Raw genomic sequence first — 16,024 nt, forward strand, 5'->3', positions numbered from 1 at the left:
TTTTAATGCAACCTGATTTATAAAATAGGTGGCCAGCCCCTGGACTGTAGTTTGCCAACCCCTGAGCTAGTCTCCAAAGTTGCATACCCTCATTTTCCCTTTATTCTACTCATTAGAATCAAGTCATTAGGTCCAGTCCACACTCAAGGGAAGAAGAAGTAGGCTCTGCCTCTTGAAGGGAGGAATAAAAGAATTTGTGGACATATCTTAAAACCACTACAATGGGCTTAACACACAGTAAGCGGAATGTGGGCTAAATATTGCAATACTTTCCTAGGGCTACTGTAACAAAATATATAAACTGAGTGGGCTTAAAGCAACAGAAATTTAGGCCCTCATAGTTCTTGAGACTAGAAGTCTGAAATCAAGGTGTCAGCAAGTCTAAGCTCCCTCTGAAGGCTCTAGAGAAGAACCCTTCTTTACCTTCCTAATGTCTGGTGATTCCTGGAATCCCTAGCATTGCCTGGCTTATAGCTGCTTTACTCTAATCTCTACCTCTGTCTTCACACTGTTCAGCCCTCCAGAACATACAACAGTACCCTCTTCCAAATTCATATTCTGCTGGAACCTCAGAATGTGATCTTATTTGGAAATAGAGTCTTTATAGATACAATTATTTAAGTTAATATGAAGTCATGGATAGGGTGGGCCTTAAATCCAATGAATGGTGTGCATAACAGACAGAGAGGACACACACTTAGGCCTGAAATATGTTCCTCATAATCCTAAAGTACAACCTCCTTAACCTGGCACATAAAGCCATCTCTGACGTGATCCTACCTACTTCTCTGTCCTCATTTCCTTCCACTCCTAGCTGTAGGCTCTAGTCAAAGTGAACTGTTTATTCTCCTATCCTACTAGGCTATGTAACCTTGCTGTTGCCTCTCCTTGGAGTTTCCTGCCACCTCTTCCTTGTTGCTACTTATCCTTTAAGAGTCTGTTCAAACATTCCTTCACTTAAGAAGCCCTTGGTGACCCCCTTGGATCTGTTGGATGTCCTTCTGGTGTGTTTCCACAGCACGCTATCCATATTTCTAACATATCTGTATTGTAACAGCTGGTATAAGTTTGTATTCTGCAATAAACCCTAAGAAGCTTCTTCTGAAAGTCAGTAACTATATCATTTTTATTCCTGTGTCTTCAGCATCTAGAAGAGTACTTGGATAAAAAGGTGTCCAAGAATATAGAATTTTATTTTTGTAAATTCTTAAATACAGGATAAAATCTCTTTGGCTAGAATAATTTTAACCCACTCCTGCATGAATACAGCAGGTTGGATTTAATATTTCAAGAATCTTGTAAGAATCTCTCTAGGCCTGGGCCATGGCAATGGAGGAGCGTGGGTACACAGCTGGCCCATATATGGCACCCGAGTTCAGGCATGTTGACAAACACTGTTTTGAATTCCTTCTACCATTTTCTACAACGAGGCAAGAGGAACTGCAAAGCAGTGTTGATTCATTCAAAATGATCCTACTTTTATAATATGTGAACCAAAGTGGAAATGTCTTTTGTCTAACTTTTTTCTTTCTTGATACTTGAAGGCCCTTTACTTTAAGCAATAAAGTTTGGTTACTGCACAGCAGAAGCATTTTAATTGAAAATTTTATTGAGATAATTGTAGAACTAAAGAGAGAAATAGATAAATCTACAATCATAGAGATTTTAAAATTCCTTTATTACTTACAGATAGAACTAGACCAAAAAAAAAAAATCAGTAGGCAGATAGACTTAAACAATACTATCAACCATCTTGACCTAACTGACATTCACAGAACACTGTACTTAACAACTGTAATGTCTATAAAATAAGTACTCTTGGCATAAGTATAAAGAAAGTTCACAATATAGACCTTATTCTGGGCCTTAAAGTGAGTCTCAGTAAATTTCAAGACCAAAAGCTTTAGAAAGTATGCTCACTTTCTAGACATCTATAAGATATGTGTATTAAACTACATATCAATTATATATGTACTTTTTATATATCAATAAGATATCTTTATTAAAAAATCCCTGTAGTATTTGGATACTGAAAAACACACATCTAATAACCCATGGGTAATAAAACAAGTCACAAGGGAAATTAGAAAAGATTTCAAACTAAGTGAAAATGATGAAAACAACATGTGAGAGATAAAACTAAAACAGTGTTTAGAAGAAAATTTCTATCTTTAAATGTGTATTTTAGAGAAGAAGAATTTAAAAGATTTTGCTTCCAACCAAAAAAAATGGAAAAGTAAAGCAAACTAAACCCAAAACAAGTAGAAAAAGTAGAATAAACTGAAACCAAAGAAAGAATAGGAAATAATAAAGAACAGAAACCAATGAAATAAAAAAAACAGAGAAAACTAATAAGAACTTACAACTAATTTTCAAAAAGTATAACAAAATTGTTAATACATTAATGAGACTGATAGGGGGAAAATGAAAGCAAAACTGAATTGTGAAATAAGTGAAAGAAGCCAATCTGAAAGATTACATACAATGATTCCAACTATATGACATTCTGGAAAAGGCAAAACAACGGAGACAGTAAAAAGATAAGTGGTTGCCAGGGGTTTGAGGGAGAGAGGAAGGATGAAGAGGTGGATCACAGGGATTTTCATGGCAGTGAAACTATTCTGTATGATACTGTAATGGTGAATACCTGTCATTATACTTATTTCAAAGCACAAAGAATCTACAACACAAAGAATGAACCCTAGTGTATGCTATGGACTTTGGTTAATAATGTATCAATATTGGCTCATTAACTGTAGCAAATATAGCACACTACTGCAAGATATTAATAATAGGGAAAACTAGGGGTGGGAGTGAAGAAGAATAGGATAATTCTTTGTATTTTTTGCTTATTTTTATATAAACCTAAAACATCCTTTAAAAAGTCTGCCAATATTAGGAGTGAAAGAAGAGATATTGCATCAGATACTAAAGACACTAAGGATAATATAGAAACATTATGTTATGCAAGTATATGCAACAATTTGGATAATATGGACAAATCTTGAAGAACACAAACTACTTAAACTGACTTAATAAGAATTATGAAAATCTAAGTTATCCCCATGACTACTAAAGAATTCACAATGAAAATCTCTAGGTGTACATGGCTACACCAAGGGATAAGATCAAACATTTACCACCATCACCACCACCACTAACTACTATTACTAAATAATACCAGTTCTTCACAAGCTCACAACACAGGACATTTTCTAATTTCTAAACACTTTCTAATTCATTCTAGAATGTCAGCATAACCCTGGTACCCAAACATGACAAAGACATTATTAAAAAAGGATGTTACAGACCAATATCCCTCATAGATATTGCTATTCCTTATTGCATGCCACACAGATGTAAAAATGCTTCATCAAGCACCAGTAAATTGAATCCAGTGAATTTTTAAAATGCATGACCAAAGTGGCATTTTTCCCTAGAATGCAAAGTTAGTTTTCTTTGTTTCTGTTTCTTTTTAAGTCGTGATTTCAGTTTTCTTGTACTGCACGAAAGGGACACCAGGACAGTTACAAAACATTCTCTCTCATTTAGTTCTGAAAATCTAAAGTAGTTGCAAATTCTTATGAATACCTTTACCACCAAATTAGAACAGTAAGATAATAACCAATTTTAATAAGTAATGTCTTACAAATTAAAATACATTGAAAATAGCTTAAAATGCATTCTTCACAAGTAATCAGTATATATTTTTATATCATGTTTACTTGTGCTTAAGAATTAAAGCAAGTACATTACTGTAATGGAAATATGGGAAATCTCTCATTCATGCAGTATACTGGGATAATATTCAAGTAGAATGGAAAAATCCCACTCCTTTTTTTTGGCAAGTGTATCCATATGTAATCATACATGATAGAGGAGGAAACTCTTAAAGTTTCCCACAGGTCAGATACATATTTTCAGTTCATCAGAAGCACCAGCTCACTTACAATTAGATAGCATTTCACTAAAACCAAAATGAGTCCTACAAGTTCCTATAAACATGAACTGATAATAATTTATTCAATCATTCAAGAGATTATGTCTGTTCCTTAAAGGAGTGTAAGTTTAAACCTGTCAACCCCAGAGGTAGTGACTTTATATCAATTTATATATAATTCCAATTAAATTCTTTATCTAAGTATAACATGTGAAAGTGGGCTTTCCACTAGCAAAAAATATGGAGACATTTAAAAAATATGGAGTCATTTTTTAAAGTAACTGATCAAATTCCATATGCTACCCTTGGAAAGAGGAAAAAGGATGGAATCCTTTTGTTTGGTGGCTTTCTGCATGCAGTTAACACACTAATTCTTCTGTGTATTGTTCTAAGGGTTTATCAAAGCATAGATCATAACATATATGTAGTAAAAAAAAATGCTAGAAGATAAGAAGTTAATTTGCACTATCCTTCTTGCTAACAATATGCTGGAATATCTGGATTTGTGATGGTTGCAGGGTCAGAGAGTCCTGGTCCACTCATCACTGGGCTACTCATCTACCTCGAAATATGCTATGCCAAGAGGGGGCTAGTGAGGTCCAATGTAGGCTACTCTGCTGCACATAGAAACAAGACACAGAAGAAAGCAGGGAGGAGGTACTCTGGAAGTACAAGAGGACTCAGCATATTACTCTGGTCTGTAGGATTCTTGCAATCAGCCTTCGGTTCATCAAATGCTGTAATGTGCCAGATGGCAAAGAAGCTGAGCGTGGCAGCGAGCGGCAGCACTGACATGCAGCAGAAGGCCCTGAACGTGAACGCCACGGCCAGTGCCAGCAGTCAGCCAACGTCAGTTTGATGTTAGGAAAGTCAAACAATGTAATATATAACATTACAAAATAAAAGAGAAAAACCATATAGTCATCTTAATAGATGCAGCAAAAGCATCTGACAAAAGCCAACACACCTCATGATAAAAATTATCATCAAACTGGGAATAGAAGAAAACCTCCTCAAACTGGTAAAATGTACCTACAGAAAACTTACAGCACTACCATACTTAAGATAAAATATGAGATTCTTTTCCCCTAAGACTAGGAACAATGCAAGGATGTCCACTCTCACCACTTCAATCCTACATATATATAAACTGCTCAGAATAAGGCCTGACACATAGGAAGTGTTCAGTAAATGTTAAAGGCTCTGGGTCGATGAAGTGTATGTTCAGCCTTAATAGTTATTACCAAAGTTTTCTAAAGGGGTTGGTGCTGACTCTTTTCAAAATGATGTTTTTAAAAACTAAAAGAAGATATTAAAAAGTAGTCCCCCACAATAACCATTAATGTTTTTGTACATTACCTTTCAGTATTTTTATTGTATGTTTATTAATTAGCTAGAATTGTGGTTTTTATGCAGTTTTGTATCCTGCTTTTTAAACTTAAAGATGTGTGCATGTGTGATTTTAATAAATTGAGAAAGTTTGTTCTTATTTACAAATTCTGAGAAAGTTTTATTGTCTGTCAATATTTTAAAACACCATTTGTAATGTAAATAAATCATATCTTGTTATGAAATTATTCTTTTAAATATTTTTTCCAGCTTTACTGAGGTATAATTGACAAATAAAAATTATATATAAGATGCACAATGTGATGGCTTGATATATACACTGTGAAATGATTACCACGATCAACTTAATTAACACATCCATTACCTCACAGTTACCATTTGTGTGTGTGTGTGTTTGTGCTAACACTTAAGATCTACTTCTTAGCAAATTTCAAGTGTACAATACAGTATTACTAACTATAGTCCCCATGTTGTACATTATACCCAAAGAATTTATTCATCTTTTAACTGAAAGTTTGTACCCTTTATTCAACATCTTCCATTTGTCCACCTCCTAGTTCCTGATAAACACAATTCTACTCTTTGTTTCATGAGTTTGATATTTTTAGATTCCACATGTAAGTGAGATAAGGTAGTATTTGTCTTTCTCTGAGTTGCTTAACATAATATTCTCCAGATTCACTCATGTTGTCGCACTTGCAGTTTCCTTTTATATGGCTCATTATTTTCCATTGTGTGTACACACACACACACACACACATACACATACATTTTCTTTATCCATTCATCTGTTGATGGACACATAGGTCCATATAGATGGACACATAGGACACTTCAATTGTTTCCATAACTTGGCTATTGTGAGCAATACTGCAATGAACCTGGGAATGCAGATACCTCTTTGAGATCCTGGTTTCATTTCCTTTGGCTGTATACCCAGTAGTGAGATTGCTGGATTCTACCATAGTTCTTTTTTCAAATTTTTGAGGAACCTCTGTACTGTACTGTTTCCTATAATAGCTGTGACTAGTCTTACTTTTCCTTATTTTGAACTACTTTCTACTCTCATTTTCACAGGTGAGTGTATGTTCATGTGAGACGTTGAATGATAATTTGCTCGATAATGCATATTTTTTACTAATGTCAGGACCACTGTTAAAATGATTTGAAATTTTCCTGGATGAAGGCCTTTGAATTGTATGGTTAAAATATAAAATGTTCTTGCTGTCATTGACACATACTCTATTTTTGATTATTTTAATGCAATATTGTTTCCCTTTAGCAGTGCTTTAGAGGCCTTTCATGTGGTATTAAATTTAGTCTGTAGTTTATAATATTTCTGAACATTATATTATTTATGACAAGTGTTTTTCTATATTTTATGTAAAAAAATCAATTCCTTTTAATGATAATGCAGTATGATTTTAACTTTACATGTTTTTTCTTGCATATATTAATAACTTAATATTTGGTGCTAAAGACTTTTTTGGGAAAATTAATATACATAGAAGGGAATCCTTATGTGAAATTTTATTTAATTATTCCCTTGAAATATGGTATAGATTGTGTGTATGTATGCATATACATGTGTGTGTTAATGGTTGCTCTAAAACAGAAGTCAACAAACTATAGCACATGGGCTAAATCCAGCTAGCTGCCTGTTTTCATAAATAATACTTTATTAGAACACAGCCTTGCTCATTCGTTCTTGTATTGTCTATGTCTACTTTCAGACTTCAAAAACAGAATTAAGTAGTTGCTTTAGAGACCACATGGCCCACAAAGACTAAAACATTATCTGGGCCTTTACAGAAAAAGCTTTGCAACCTTGCTCTAAAGTGATAGTTCTTAAAATTTTAGCATGTATCAGAATCACAGAAAGATAGTTGTACGATACCCCCAGAGTTTCTGATTCAGTTAGATCTGCAGCGGAGCCAAAGGATTTATTTCATCTCTAATAAGAGCCCAGGTGGTGCTGATACTTCTGGTCTGTAGACCACAGTCTGAGAACTGCTGCTTTAGAGATTACATTATGTGATTTATTAGTCTACTGCATATTATATTAAGCTACTTCACTCCCTCCTTTTATGCTCTTATTATATATTTTACTTCTTTGTATGCTCTTAGCTCTATTGTACATTGGTATTACTTTGGCTTTAAAGAAGCCATTATTTGTTTTGTAAATCAATATACAGTAAAATTGACTTTTTTAATGGTATATAGTTCTAAAAGCTTTAACTTTTGTCCATACAAAATTCTTACAACTTTCACCACAATAACTCTTTCTGTTAAAAGCCCTAGTAGAAAAGAGAAACATGAACAAATGGGGAATTTGACCACAGATATAGAAAGTGTAAAAAAAGAATCAAAAGGAAACACTAGAAATAAAAAACAAGTTATCATACTTGAAGAATTCACGTGATGGGCACAAGGAGCATGCTTCTGAGTGAAAGTAACTTTTGTATTGGGTTGTAAGGTCTTCATGTTCTCTGTTCTTTTTCTTTGTTCAGTAAACCAGCACTAATGACATCAGCTTAAATGTTGGTGATTTCCCATTTGCTATTTATTGCTTCTCATGTGTGCCTTAAATGATTTCTTAAGTTTATTTCTTGAACTTTTCAATTGGAAAAAGTTCTAGCAAAATTATTTCCTTTCTCAGTTTCTCAAAACAGCCATATAAAACACTGTTTTACATGTCTGTTCCTATGAGTCTTATTATCTAATCATTTTCCAGAGACTACATTACAGAGGCAACCTTTTCTCAGTTTTTCAGTTAGTAACTTTATATAGTCTTTTTGTTGAGTTTTTTTTGTGTTTATTTTTTTGCTAGTTTAAGATACCCTAGTTATTTTAGGGAACTTTAGTGAGGAAAGCTTCTAATTTCCTAGACCCTTGGCAGTCACTGTGTCTCCCACCCCCATCATTTTATTAAATTCTGAAAGTTGTAAGGACAATGGAAGACAGCCTAGGTGGGGTTCGGTGGCTCTTAGACCTTCCATTCTGGTTGTAATAAAGGAAAAGGCTGCTAGAAGAGATCAAATTTCTTTTAGTTCCCCAGTCCAGGTTAATGAGCAGTAGAGTCATACAAGCACCAATCCATCTGACTCCCATGAACCAGGTGCCTTCTGTGATATTTCTCATCCTTCAGTTTATTCTATTTTAATAGAGGCTAAAAATTGGGTTTCAATTTATAATGTAAACTTCCTTTTACTGTCATCTGTATTGTTATCCTGCCTCTACTTATTTGCCTAAGTATCTCTTGCCTGTTTTTCTTTCTTTGATGAGGTCTGATATAAAGTACTGTAAAGGGTGTGTTTACTTTGTGTTGCCTTTACTCAAAGTAGAAAAAAGGTTGTTCAATACTTTCCAGGTGTTCCATAACTGTCTTTGATGTCTGTGAAACATCCTGGTAAACTGTTCCTGTTAAGTTTGTACTGAAAATGTATTTTGTAAAGAATTTTACCAGGATCCATCATACCATTCTGCTGTGGAAACACAGTATACATCTCATAACATGGTTTTCAAGATTTATTTCTTACATTCTGAAGTAATGCTTAAAGAAGTATACTTTATTACCTGGTTAGTATTACATTTGTTGCCTTGTGGGGAAGGCAGAGTTGAGAAAATTATTATCTCATTTTCCAGATGAGGAAGCTGAGATATGGATAGAAATGATTAACTGAGACAGCACATGATAAAGTATCTGTGCCAGGCCCTCATATGTATATACATGCGTGTGTACACACACACACACATTTCTTTTGCAATGAGAGAGAGGGCAAAAATTTTTTCTACATTTGTTTGCTATCAAAAAGCAAATTATATAGGCAGAGATGAAGAAGGATTACAGAGCTGCAGACTGCTGGATGCAGATGTGATTCTAGTGCTCGACCTAACACTGGGAGAATAAAGCGTTTGAAAAAAAAAAAAGCAAATTATGATGGACAGTGACTGTAATGGGGTATGTGGAGGGAACTTGGTGATGGGGGAGTCTAGTAAACATAATGTTCCTCATGTAATTGTAGATTAATGATACCAAAAAAAAAAAAAAAGCAAATTAGTGGCAGATCTAAAATTAAAGTTTCTGAGCTTCTACCCATGGATAGTCTTTCTAGTCAGCTCTGTTCAGATGATACAGATGACATTTCCAAATCTGCTTATTAGCTTTCCACATTCAAGACTACAGTAGTTCAATTTTAAAATTACAATCCAGAGTTGTTAAAGGGACACTTCCTTAAACTTTCTTATCTATTTCTCCTGGCATTATGTATCACTTTTTCTTCTTCCTGAGATCTTTTTCCCCAAGCAAGAAGAGCCTTGGACCAAACTGGTGTGAGGTTTGCATTGGTTTCCTTCCATTGTCTCTTCAGGTTCTTCCCCTACTTCTTACGCAACAACATGGGCAGCAAGAGCAGAAGAATCTGATCAGGACAGTGAACTATGAGACACAGAACAGGAATGTCACAGAATAAAAGGCCTTCAAGCAGTTGTAACTGGCGGAACTACAGGACTGAGCAACCTGAGAACAGCCAAGGGTTAACAACTTGAGGTCTGACAGGCAGTGGCGAGCAGAAGCAGATCAAACAAGTATGTGGAACCAGCAGCAAGGAAAGTGCAAAATGATCTCCACCTTCAACGCTCTATACGCTTCTTACTGTGGTGAAGTCCAATCAGAGGTGACCCAGGCCTAGAATCCCGTGTAATAACTGCCACGTTGGCTGGCTGACCATTCAGTCTGTACTGAGGAGTGATCATAGCTCTTCTGGCAGAAAGGTTTTCTCCACTCTGGTTGTTGAAATAGATGCAATTACATTAGTTCACAGCAGAGGGAGAAACTGATCATTAACTTACTATGGCTCTCAAAAACAGTATGTTTTAGGAGAGAACCAAAGCAACACTCCTGCATTTTAGTTGTATGAAAAAAGGATTCTGTGGTCGTACACTTTGGGAAAGACTGCATGTCTAGAAACATTAATGTATTACGGGTCCCGGGAAGTCTTGCAGGAAGTACATAAGCTCATTTAATTTTAATTGATTTTTATGGTTAATGCTTTTAGTGTCCCGCTCAAGAAATTTTTACACACCCCCAGACTGCAAAGATATTTTCCTTCATTTCTGCTAGCTTTCTGGTACTGAATTTTATATTTAGATCTATGATCTATGTCCATTCAATTTTTGGGTGTAGAGTGAGAAAGAAGAGAAGAATATGCTTTATTTTTTTCCAAAAGAAATCCATTTCATCCAGTAATATGTTTAAAATGACTATCCTTTTCCCATTGAATTGACTTGCTATCTAGATTTAAAAAATCAATGGACCGTTTTATGTGTGGGTCTTTTTCTGGATGAACTGTTCTGTATTATTGATACATAGTTGACCTTTGAACAACGTAGGTTTAACTGTACAGGTCCACTTGTATGTGCATTTTTTCAATAAATATACTGGAAAATTTTTTGGAGATTTGCAATAATTTGAAAAGACATTTTTTTGTCTAGCTTACTTTATTCTAAGAATACAGTATATAATATATAATACATATCTGTTAACTGACTGCTTATGTTATTGGTAAGGCTTCTGGTCAGCAGTAGGCTATTAGTAGTTACCTTCTGGGAGAATCAGAAGTTGTGCATGGATTTGGACTGAGCAAGGGATAGGTACCCCTAACTCACATATTGTTCGAGAGTCAACTGCATTTGTCTATCCTTATGGCAATACTTGATCATTGTAAATTTACAGTTAATTGTTGAAATCACATAAATTATCTACCTTGTTCCTTTTGAAGATCACTTCAGCTATTCAATATCCACTGCATTTCCAGATAAGCTTTAGAATCAGCTTGGCAATTTCTTTAAAAATGCCTTCTGGAATTTTGATAGGGATTGCATTGATCTATAAATTAATTTAAGGAGGATTGGCATCTTAACAATTTTGAGCTTAAGATCCATGATCATGGTATATATATTGAACTTTTTACTTTGGTCTTCTTCTTCTTTAATTTTTCTCAGCAATGTTTTATAATTTTCAGGATAGAGGTCTAGTGCTTTTTTAAAGATTTATTGCTATGTATTCGATATTTTCAATGGTGATGTCTTTATTTTTATTTATTTATTTTTTTTTTGTGAGAGGGCATCTCTCATATTTATTGATCAAATGGTTGTTAACAACAATAAAATTCTGTATAGGGGACTCAATGCTCAATGCACGATCATTAATCCACCCCAACCCTAATTCTCGTCAGTCTCCAATCTTCTGAAGCATAGTGAACAAGTTCTTACATGGTGAACAAATTCTTACATAGTGAATAAGTTCTTACATGGTGAACAGTGCAAGGGCAGTCATCACAGAAACTTTCGGTTTTGATCACATATTATGAATTATAAACAATCAGGTCAAATATGAATATTCATTTGATTTTTATCAAATGTCAAGTTTGATTTTTATCAAACTTGATTTATATGTGAATCCCACATTTCTCCATTATTATTATTATTATTATTTTTAAATAAAATGCTGAAGTGGTAGGTAGATGCAAGATAAAGGTAGAAAACATAGTTTAGTGTTGTAAGAGAGCAAATGTAAATGATCAGGTGTGTGCCTATAGACTAAGTGTTAATCCAAGCTAGACAAGGGCAACAAAATATCCACGGATGCAGAAGATTTCTCTCAAAACAGTGGGGGGGGGTGAGATTCTAAGCCTCACCTCTGTTGATCCCCAATTTCTCACTTGATGGCCCCGCTGCGACTGTGCCTGTCTTAGGTTGTTCCTCCCTTGAGGAATCTTACCTGTCTCTGGCTAACCAGTCATCTTACGGGGCCATACAGGGAAATGTTAAGTTGGTAAGTGAGAGAGAAGCAATATTGTTTGAAAAGGTTAGCTTTTTACTTCTTTGCAGATTTATGCCCTGTGGCTTCTATGCCCAGCATTTGTCTTGAGGTATCTTTACCACTTGAAAGAATTATGATACTCGGTAAATTCGATATGAGGCACGAATTCTATTTCAGTGTTGTAATTAGGAAGGAAGAAGAAAAGCTATAGACGTAGCAGGATGTCTTTATTTTTTAATTGTTTTACCTGTTCTAATTATTTCTAATACAAATCTTATATTGGCTTTAACCTGTGATCTTGTTAAATGCATTAATTAGTTCAAATAGTTTTGTATAGATTCTACAGGGTTTTCTATGTACACAATCATGCCATGTGTGAATATTGACAGTTTTTCTTCCTTTCTGAACTTTGGCCTTCTTTTTATTTTTCTTGCCTTATCATACTGGCCCTCTACTAAGCAGTTAATATACATCATCTCATTTAATCTTTATAACAACTCAATTTTATTCCTATTTTACAGATAAGAAAACTGAGACTTGGAAATATTCAGTAACTTGCCCAGTCCAGATTGCACATCTATTAACAGATCTAGAATTCAAACCCAGGTACTCTTAACTCCAAACCTATACCAATGATTACTAGCTTATAAATTTGGAAAACCCAGAGGCACAAAAACAAAAAAATCTTATCAAATTAATAGGAAAAGAGTCGCATAGGACATAGAATATAAATAGTTTACAGGAAAAAAGGCAGTTTTTTTTTAAATAGAAGATGCTCAACCCCACTCATAATGAGAGAAATACAAATTACAATTATATGAAAATGGAACAGCCCCACCATGGAAAATATTATAGCTGTTCCTCAAAAAATGGAAAATAGAGTCACCGTATGATTCAGCAATCCCACTTTTTGGTATATCTCCAAAAGAACCAAAAGCAGGACCTCAAAGAATTATCTGCACAGCCATGTTCATAGCAACATTATTGACAATAACCAATGCAAATGTCCATCGATGGATGAATGGATAAACAAAATGTGGCCTATCCATAAAGCGGACATTATTCAGACTTAAAAAGAAAGAAAATATTGTAATTTGCTACAACATGGGTGAAACTTGAGAACTTTATGCTAAGAGAAATAAGCTCCACACAAAAGACAAAAACTGTATGATTCCATTTCTATGAGGTATCTGAAGAAGTCAAATTCATAGAGACAAAACATAGAATGGTGGTTGCCAGGGGCTTGCGGAGGAGCGCAAAATGGAGAGTTGTTATTTAGTGAATATAGAGTTTCAGAGTTGCAAGATGAAAAAGTTCTGGAGATCTGTTTCACAGCAATGTTAATAGGCTTAACACTCCTGAACTGTACACCAAAAATGGTTGGTAGTAAATTTTATGTTGTGCTTTTATCATAATTTAAAAAAATTTTTTTAAGTTATTTCTTGCATATACATAAACAAAACCCTGAAAGGGTATATGGAAAAATAACAGTGGTTTGGGAGCCCTGAATGGGAACTGAATGGATAGTGGACTGGCTGTGTGGGAAGACTTTGTCAAGGAGGCACTATTCTGGATATTGGCAATACAACACTGAATAAGACAAAGTTCTTGCCCTCACAGAACTTATATTCTATTGGGAACAACTGCATATATTTAGAAAGACTAAATATAGTGTGGGGATATATATATATTGGAATAAAATAAATTCCAATGGCAGCTAATTTTTTTTTTTTAAGTAGATCAAGGTAAAGGAAAAAAAGAGTGATGTGGTGGAAGCGAGGTAGTGGTGCCTCTGAGGAGGAGGTGTTTGAGTAGAAATCTGAATGAATGGAAGGAAGAAACAATGTTGAGGAAGAGCTTCCCAGGCAGCAAAGGTGAGACAGGAACAAGCTTGAAGTGTTCCAGAAGGAGCAAAACACCTACTACCTGGAGCAAACTGTGAGGAGAACAGTGTAGGCAGTACTGTTCAACAGACGGTGTTTAGAAGGCAGATTGGGTGGTCTTTGTAGGGCACAGGCAAGTGTTTGATGTTAGAGGCAGCTATTGGAGGATTTCAAAAAATCCAAAAGAGTCATGGTTAAGATTCAGCCAGTACATACCTATACAGCCTTCCACGTTGCTAAAAGACTGAAATATTTCAAATCTGGTTAGGAAAAGAGCTGTTTCCCTGGTAACAGAGTCACCTGCCATGCTGGCTCCTTTCCCAGGACCTCCACCACCCCTACCTCTGTACTCTTGCCCCATGAACTAACAATTACGTAACCTGGCCCATCAGAGGCTACTGAATTGGGAGAGTTTATCAGTTTAGGAACCTAGAATCACTGAGATTCAGCAATCAAAATGGCGAGTAAAGGTTTCACTTCATTAACAGTCCCACAGCCTGCTTGGGAAAGTGTGTCTTGGGCTTCCTTCCCACCAAGGGTCACCTGGGGCCCAATACCAACATCTGGGCTCCCACTAAATCCAGCAGGAATAAGAGGCAGGCTAGAAAAATAGACCGAATGTCCCTGAGATCTGAGATGAAGATAAAGGGGAAACCTAGTGTACTTCTACATAAACAAACTGTCTCCTCAGCACTCCCTGAGTGATCTGAAAGCCTAATGGCCAACTGCCAGCCTTTATAACTTTTATATATTAACAATGCCAAGTTTGGTTTCCACATTCAAAATTGTAAAATTGACATGTACCAGTCTTTTTCAATACATGTGGCAAAAGAAAAATAGAAAATACTAACCTCTTGAACACCAAACATTACATTAACATTCCCATAGCTGCACTCAATTAAAGTCAATGTTTTGTAACAATGTGTGTAGTTCCTGGAATCCTAATTTCAACATAGAACTAACAACAGCTGAAATACAAAATTTCTAAATTCATATTTTTTCATGAATTCATAAATTCATATGAAATTTATTTTTTACACTATGGTACTGGGAATTTATTCCTGAAAATCAGTACATGTCAAAATCTTAAAAACAAATTTCTCCAAAGTTATATGAAATTTCTAAGGGTGCTTGCCATTGCCGTCCTTTTCACAAAGGTCTTCCTCTTTAAAAAGACATTCTGACACTCTTAAATCTACGATCCCATCTTATTACACTGTATTAAGTTCTACTTTATTTTCATTCACTTAATTTCTTTAACAGTTTAATAACTTGAGAGACTAGTAAATATCTGCTAACATAAACTTGTAACATAAACCTAAACTAAAGGAAAAGCAACTGGAAAGACCATCAGGGAAAAAGCTAAGCACTGCTTTGAAATAATCAATCTCTGGGCACCAGGTATATATTCACTCACTTTTATTTTCTAACTATAAATACCTGGACTCAACCAAAGACAAGGAATTAAATAAAAACCATCTTCTGAAAGCAGGACCTGTCTTAGCAGAACACTGGGCTGAAAAACTTCATGACTTTTCTTTTCATTTTCACAAATAAAACTACTTGTGAAATTCTGAAACCTTAAGTAGGTCTTGTGCACAACATGTAGAGCCAGTAGGGCCTTAATTTAATCTTAGAGGGAAATTATTCCTATAATATTTTTATATTCAAATACCATAATATATTCTTTTAAATCACTACTTACATTACAGCAAACTGAAGTCTGGACAGACAGCATGAAACTTCCAGCAGCCGCCTATTTCCTCACAGACTAAACTTTGTTCCCTTCCTGACTGTTTCTGGATCAGGTTCACACTGATACACATTTGCTATGGCCTTGGAAGCTACCACCCAACAGGAGCGAGGTGGGAGGGTTTAATTTAACTATTGCTTGATAACCACTTACCAGCAACTTCTTAAAGGTCAAGTTCAATGTGTTTAAAGAGACAAATGTAAGGAAGATTACAGGGAAAGCCTGAAAAATCTCATAATCTCTCATGGTTGGGTTTTGGTTTCAGAAGGGAATTC

General features: G+C 35.1%; 1 protein-coding gene and 1 pseudogene across 4 annotated transcripts in view; both read right to left on the reverse strand.

Annotated features, from left to right (window-relative positions):
- MAP3K13 (mitogen-activated protein kinase kinase kinase 13) overlaps positions 1–15,804 on the reverse strand; it is a 124,581-nt gene extending 108,777 nt beyond the window's left edge. For 2 of the 4 annotated variants that reach the window (XM_017681189.3, XM_017681173.3), the window contains exon 1: positions 15,702–15,804. The gene's annotated coding sequence lies outside the window, so the exon portion shown is untranslated. The remainder of the gene's footprint in view (positions 1–15,701) is intronic. The other 2 variants (XM_037024151.2, XM_037024150.2) reach the window with 1 other exon arrangement.
- LOC108410146 (protein cornichon homolog 1 pseudogene) lies at positions 4,329–4,780 on the reverse strand (annotated as a pseudogene).
- Positions 15,805–16,024: the final 220 nt, after the last annotated feature.

This window comes from Manis javanica, chromosome 3 (genome assembly GCF_040802235.1).
Source record: "Manis javanica isolate MJ-LG chromosome 3, MJ_LKY, whole genome shotgun sequence".
Taxonomy (NCBI): domain Eukaryota; kingdom Metazoa; phylum Chordata; class Mammalia; order Pholidota; family Manidae; genus Manis; species Manis javanica.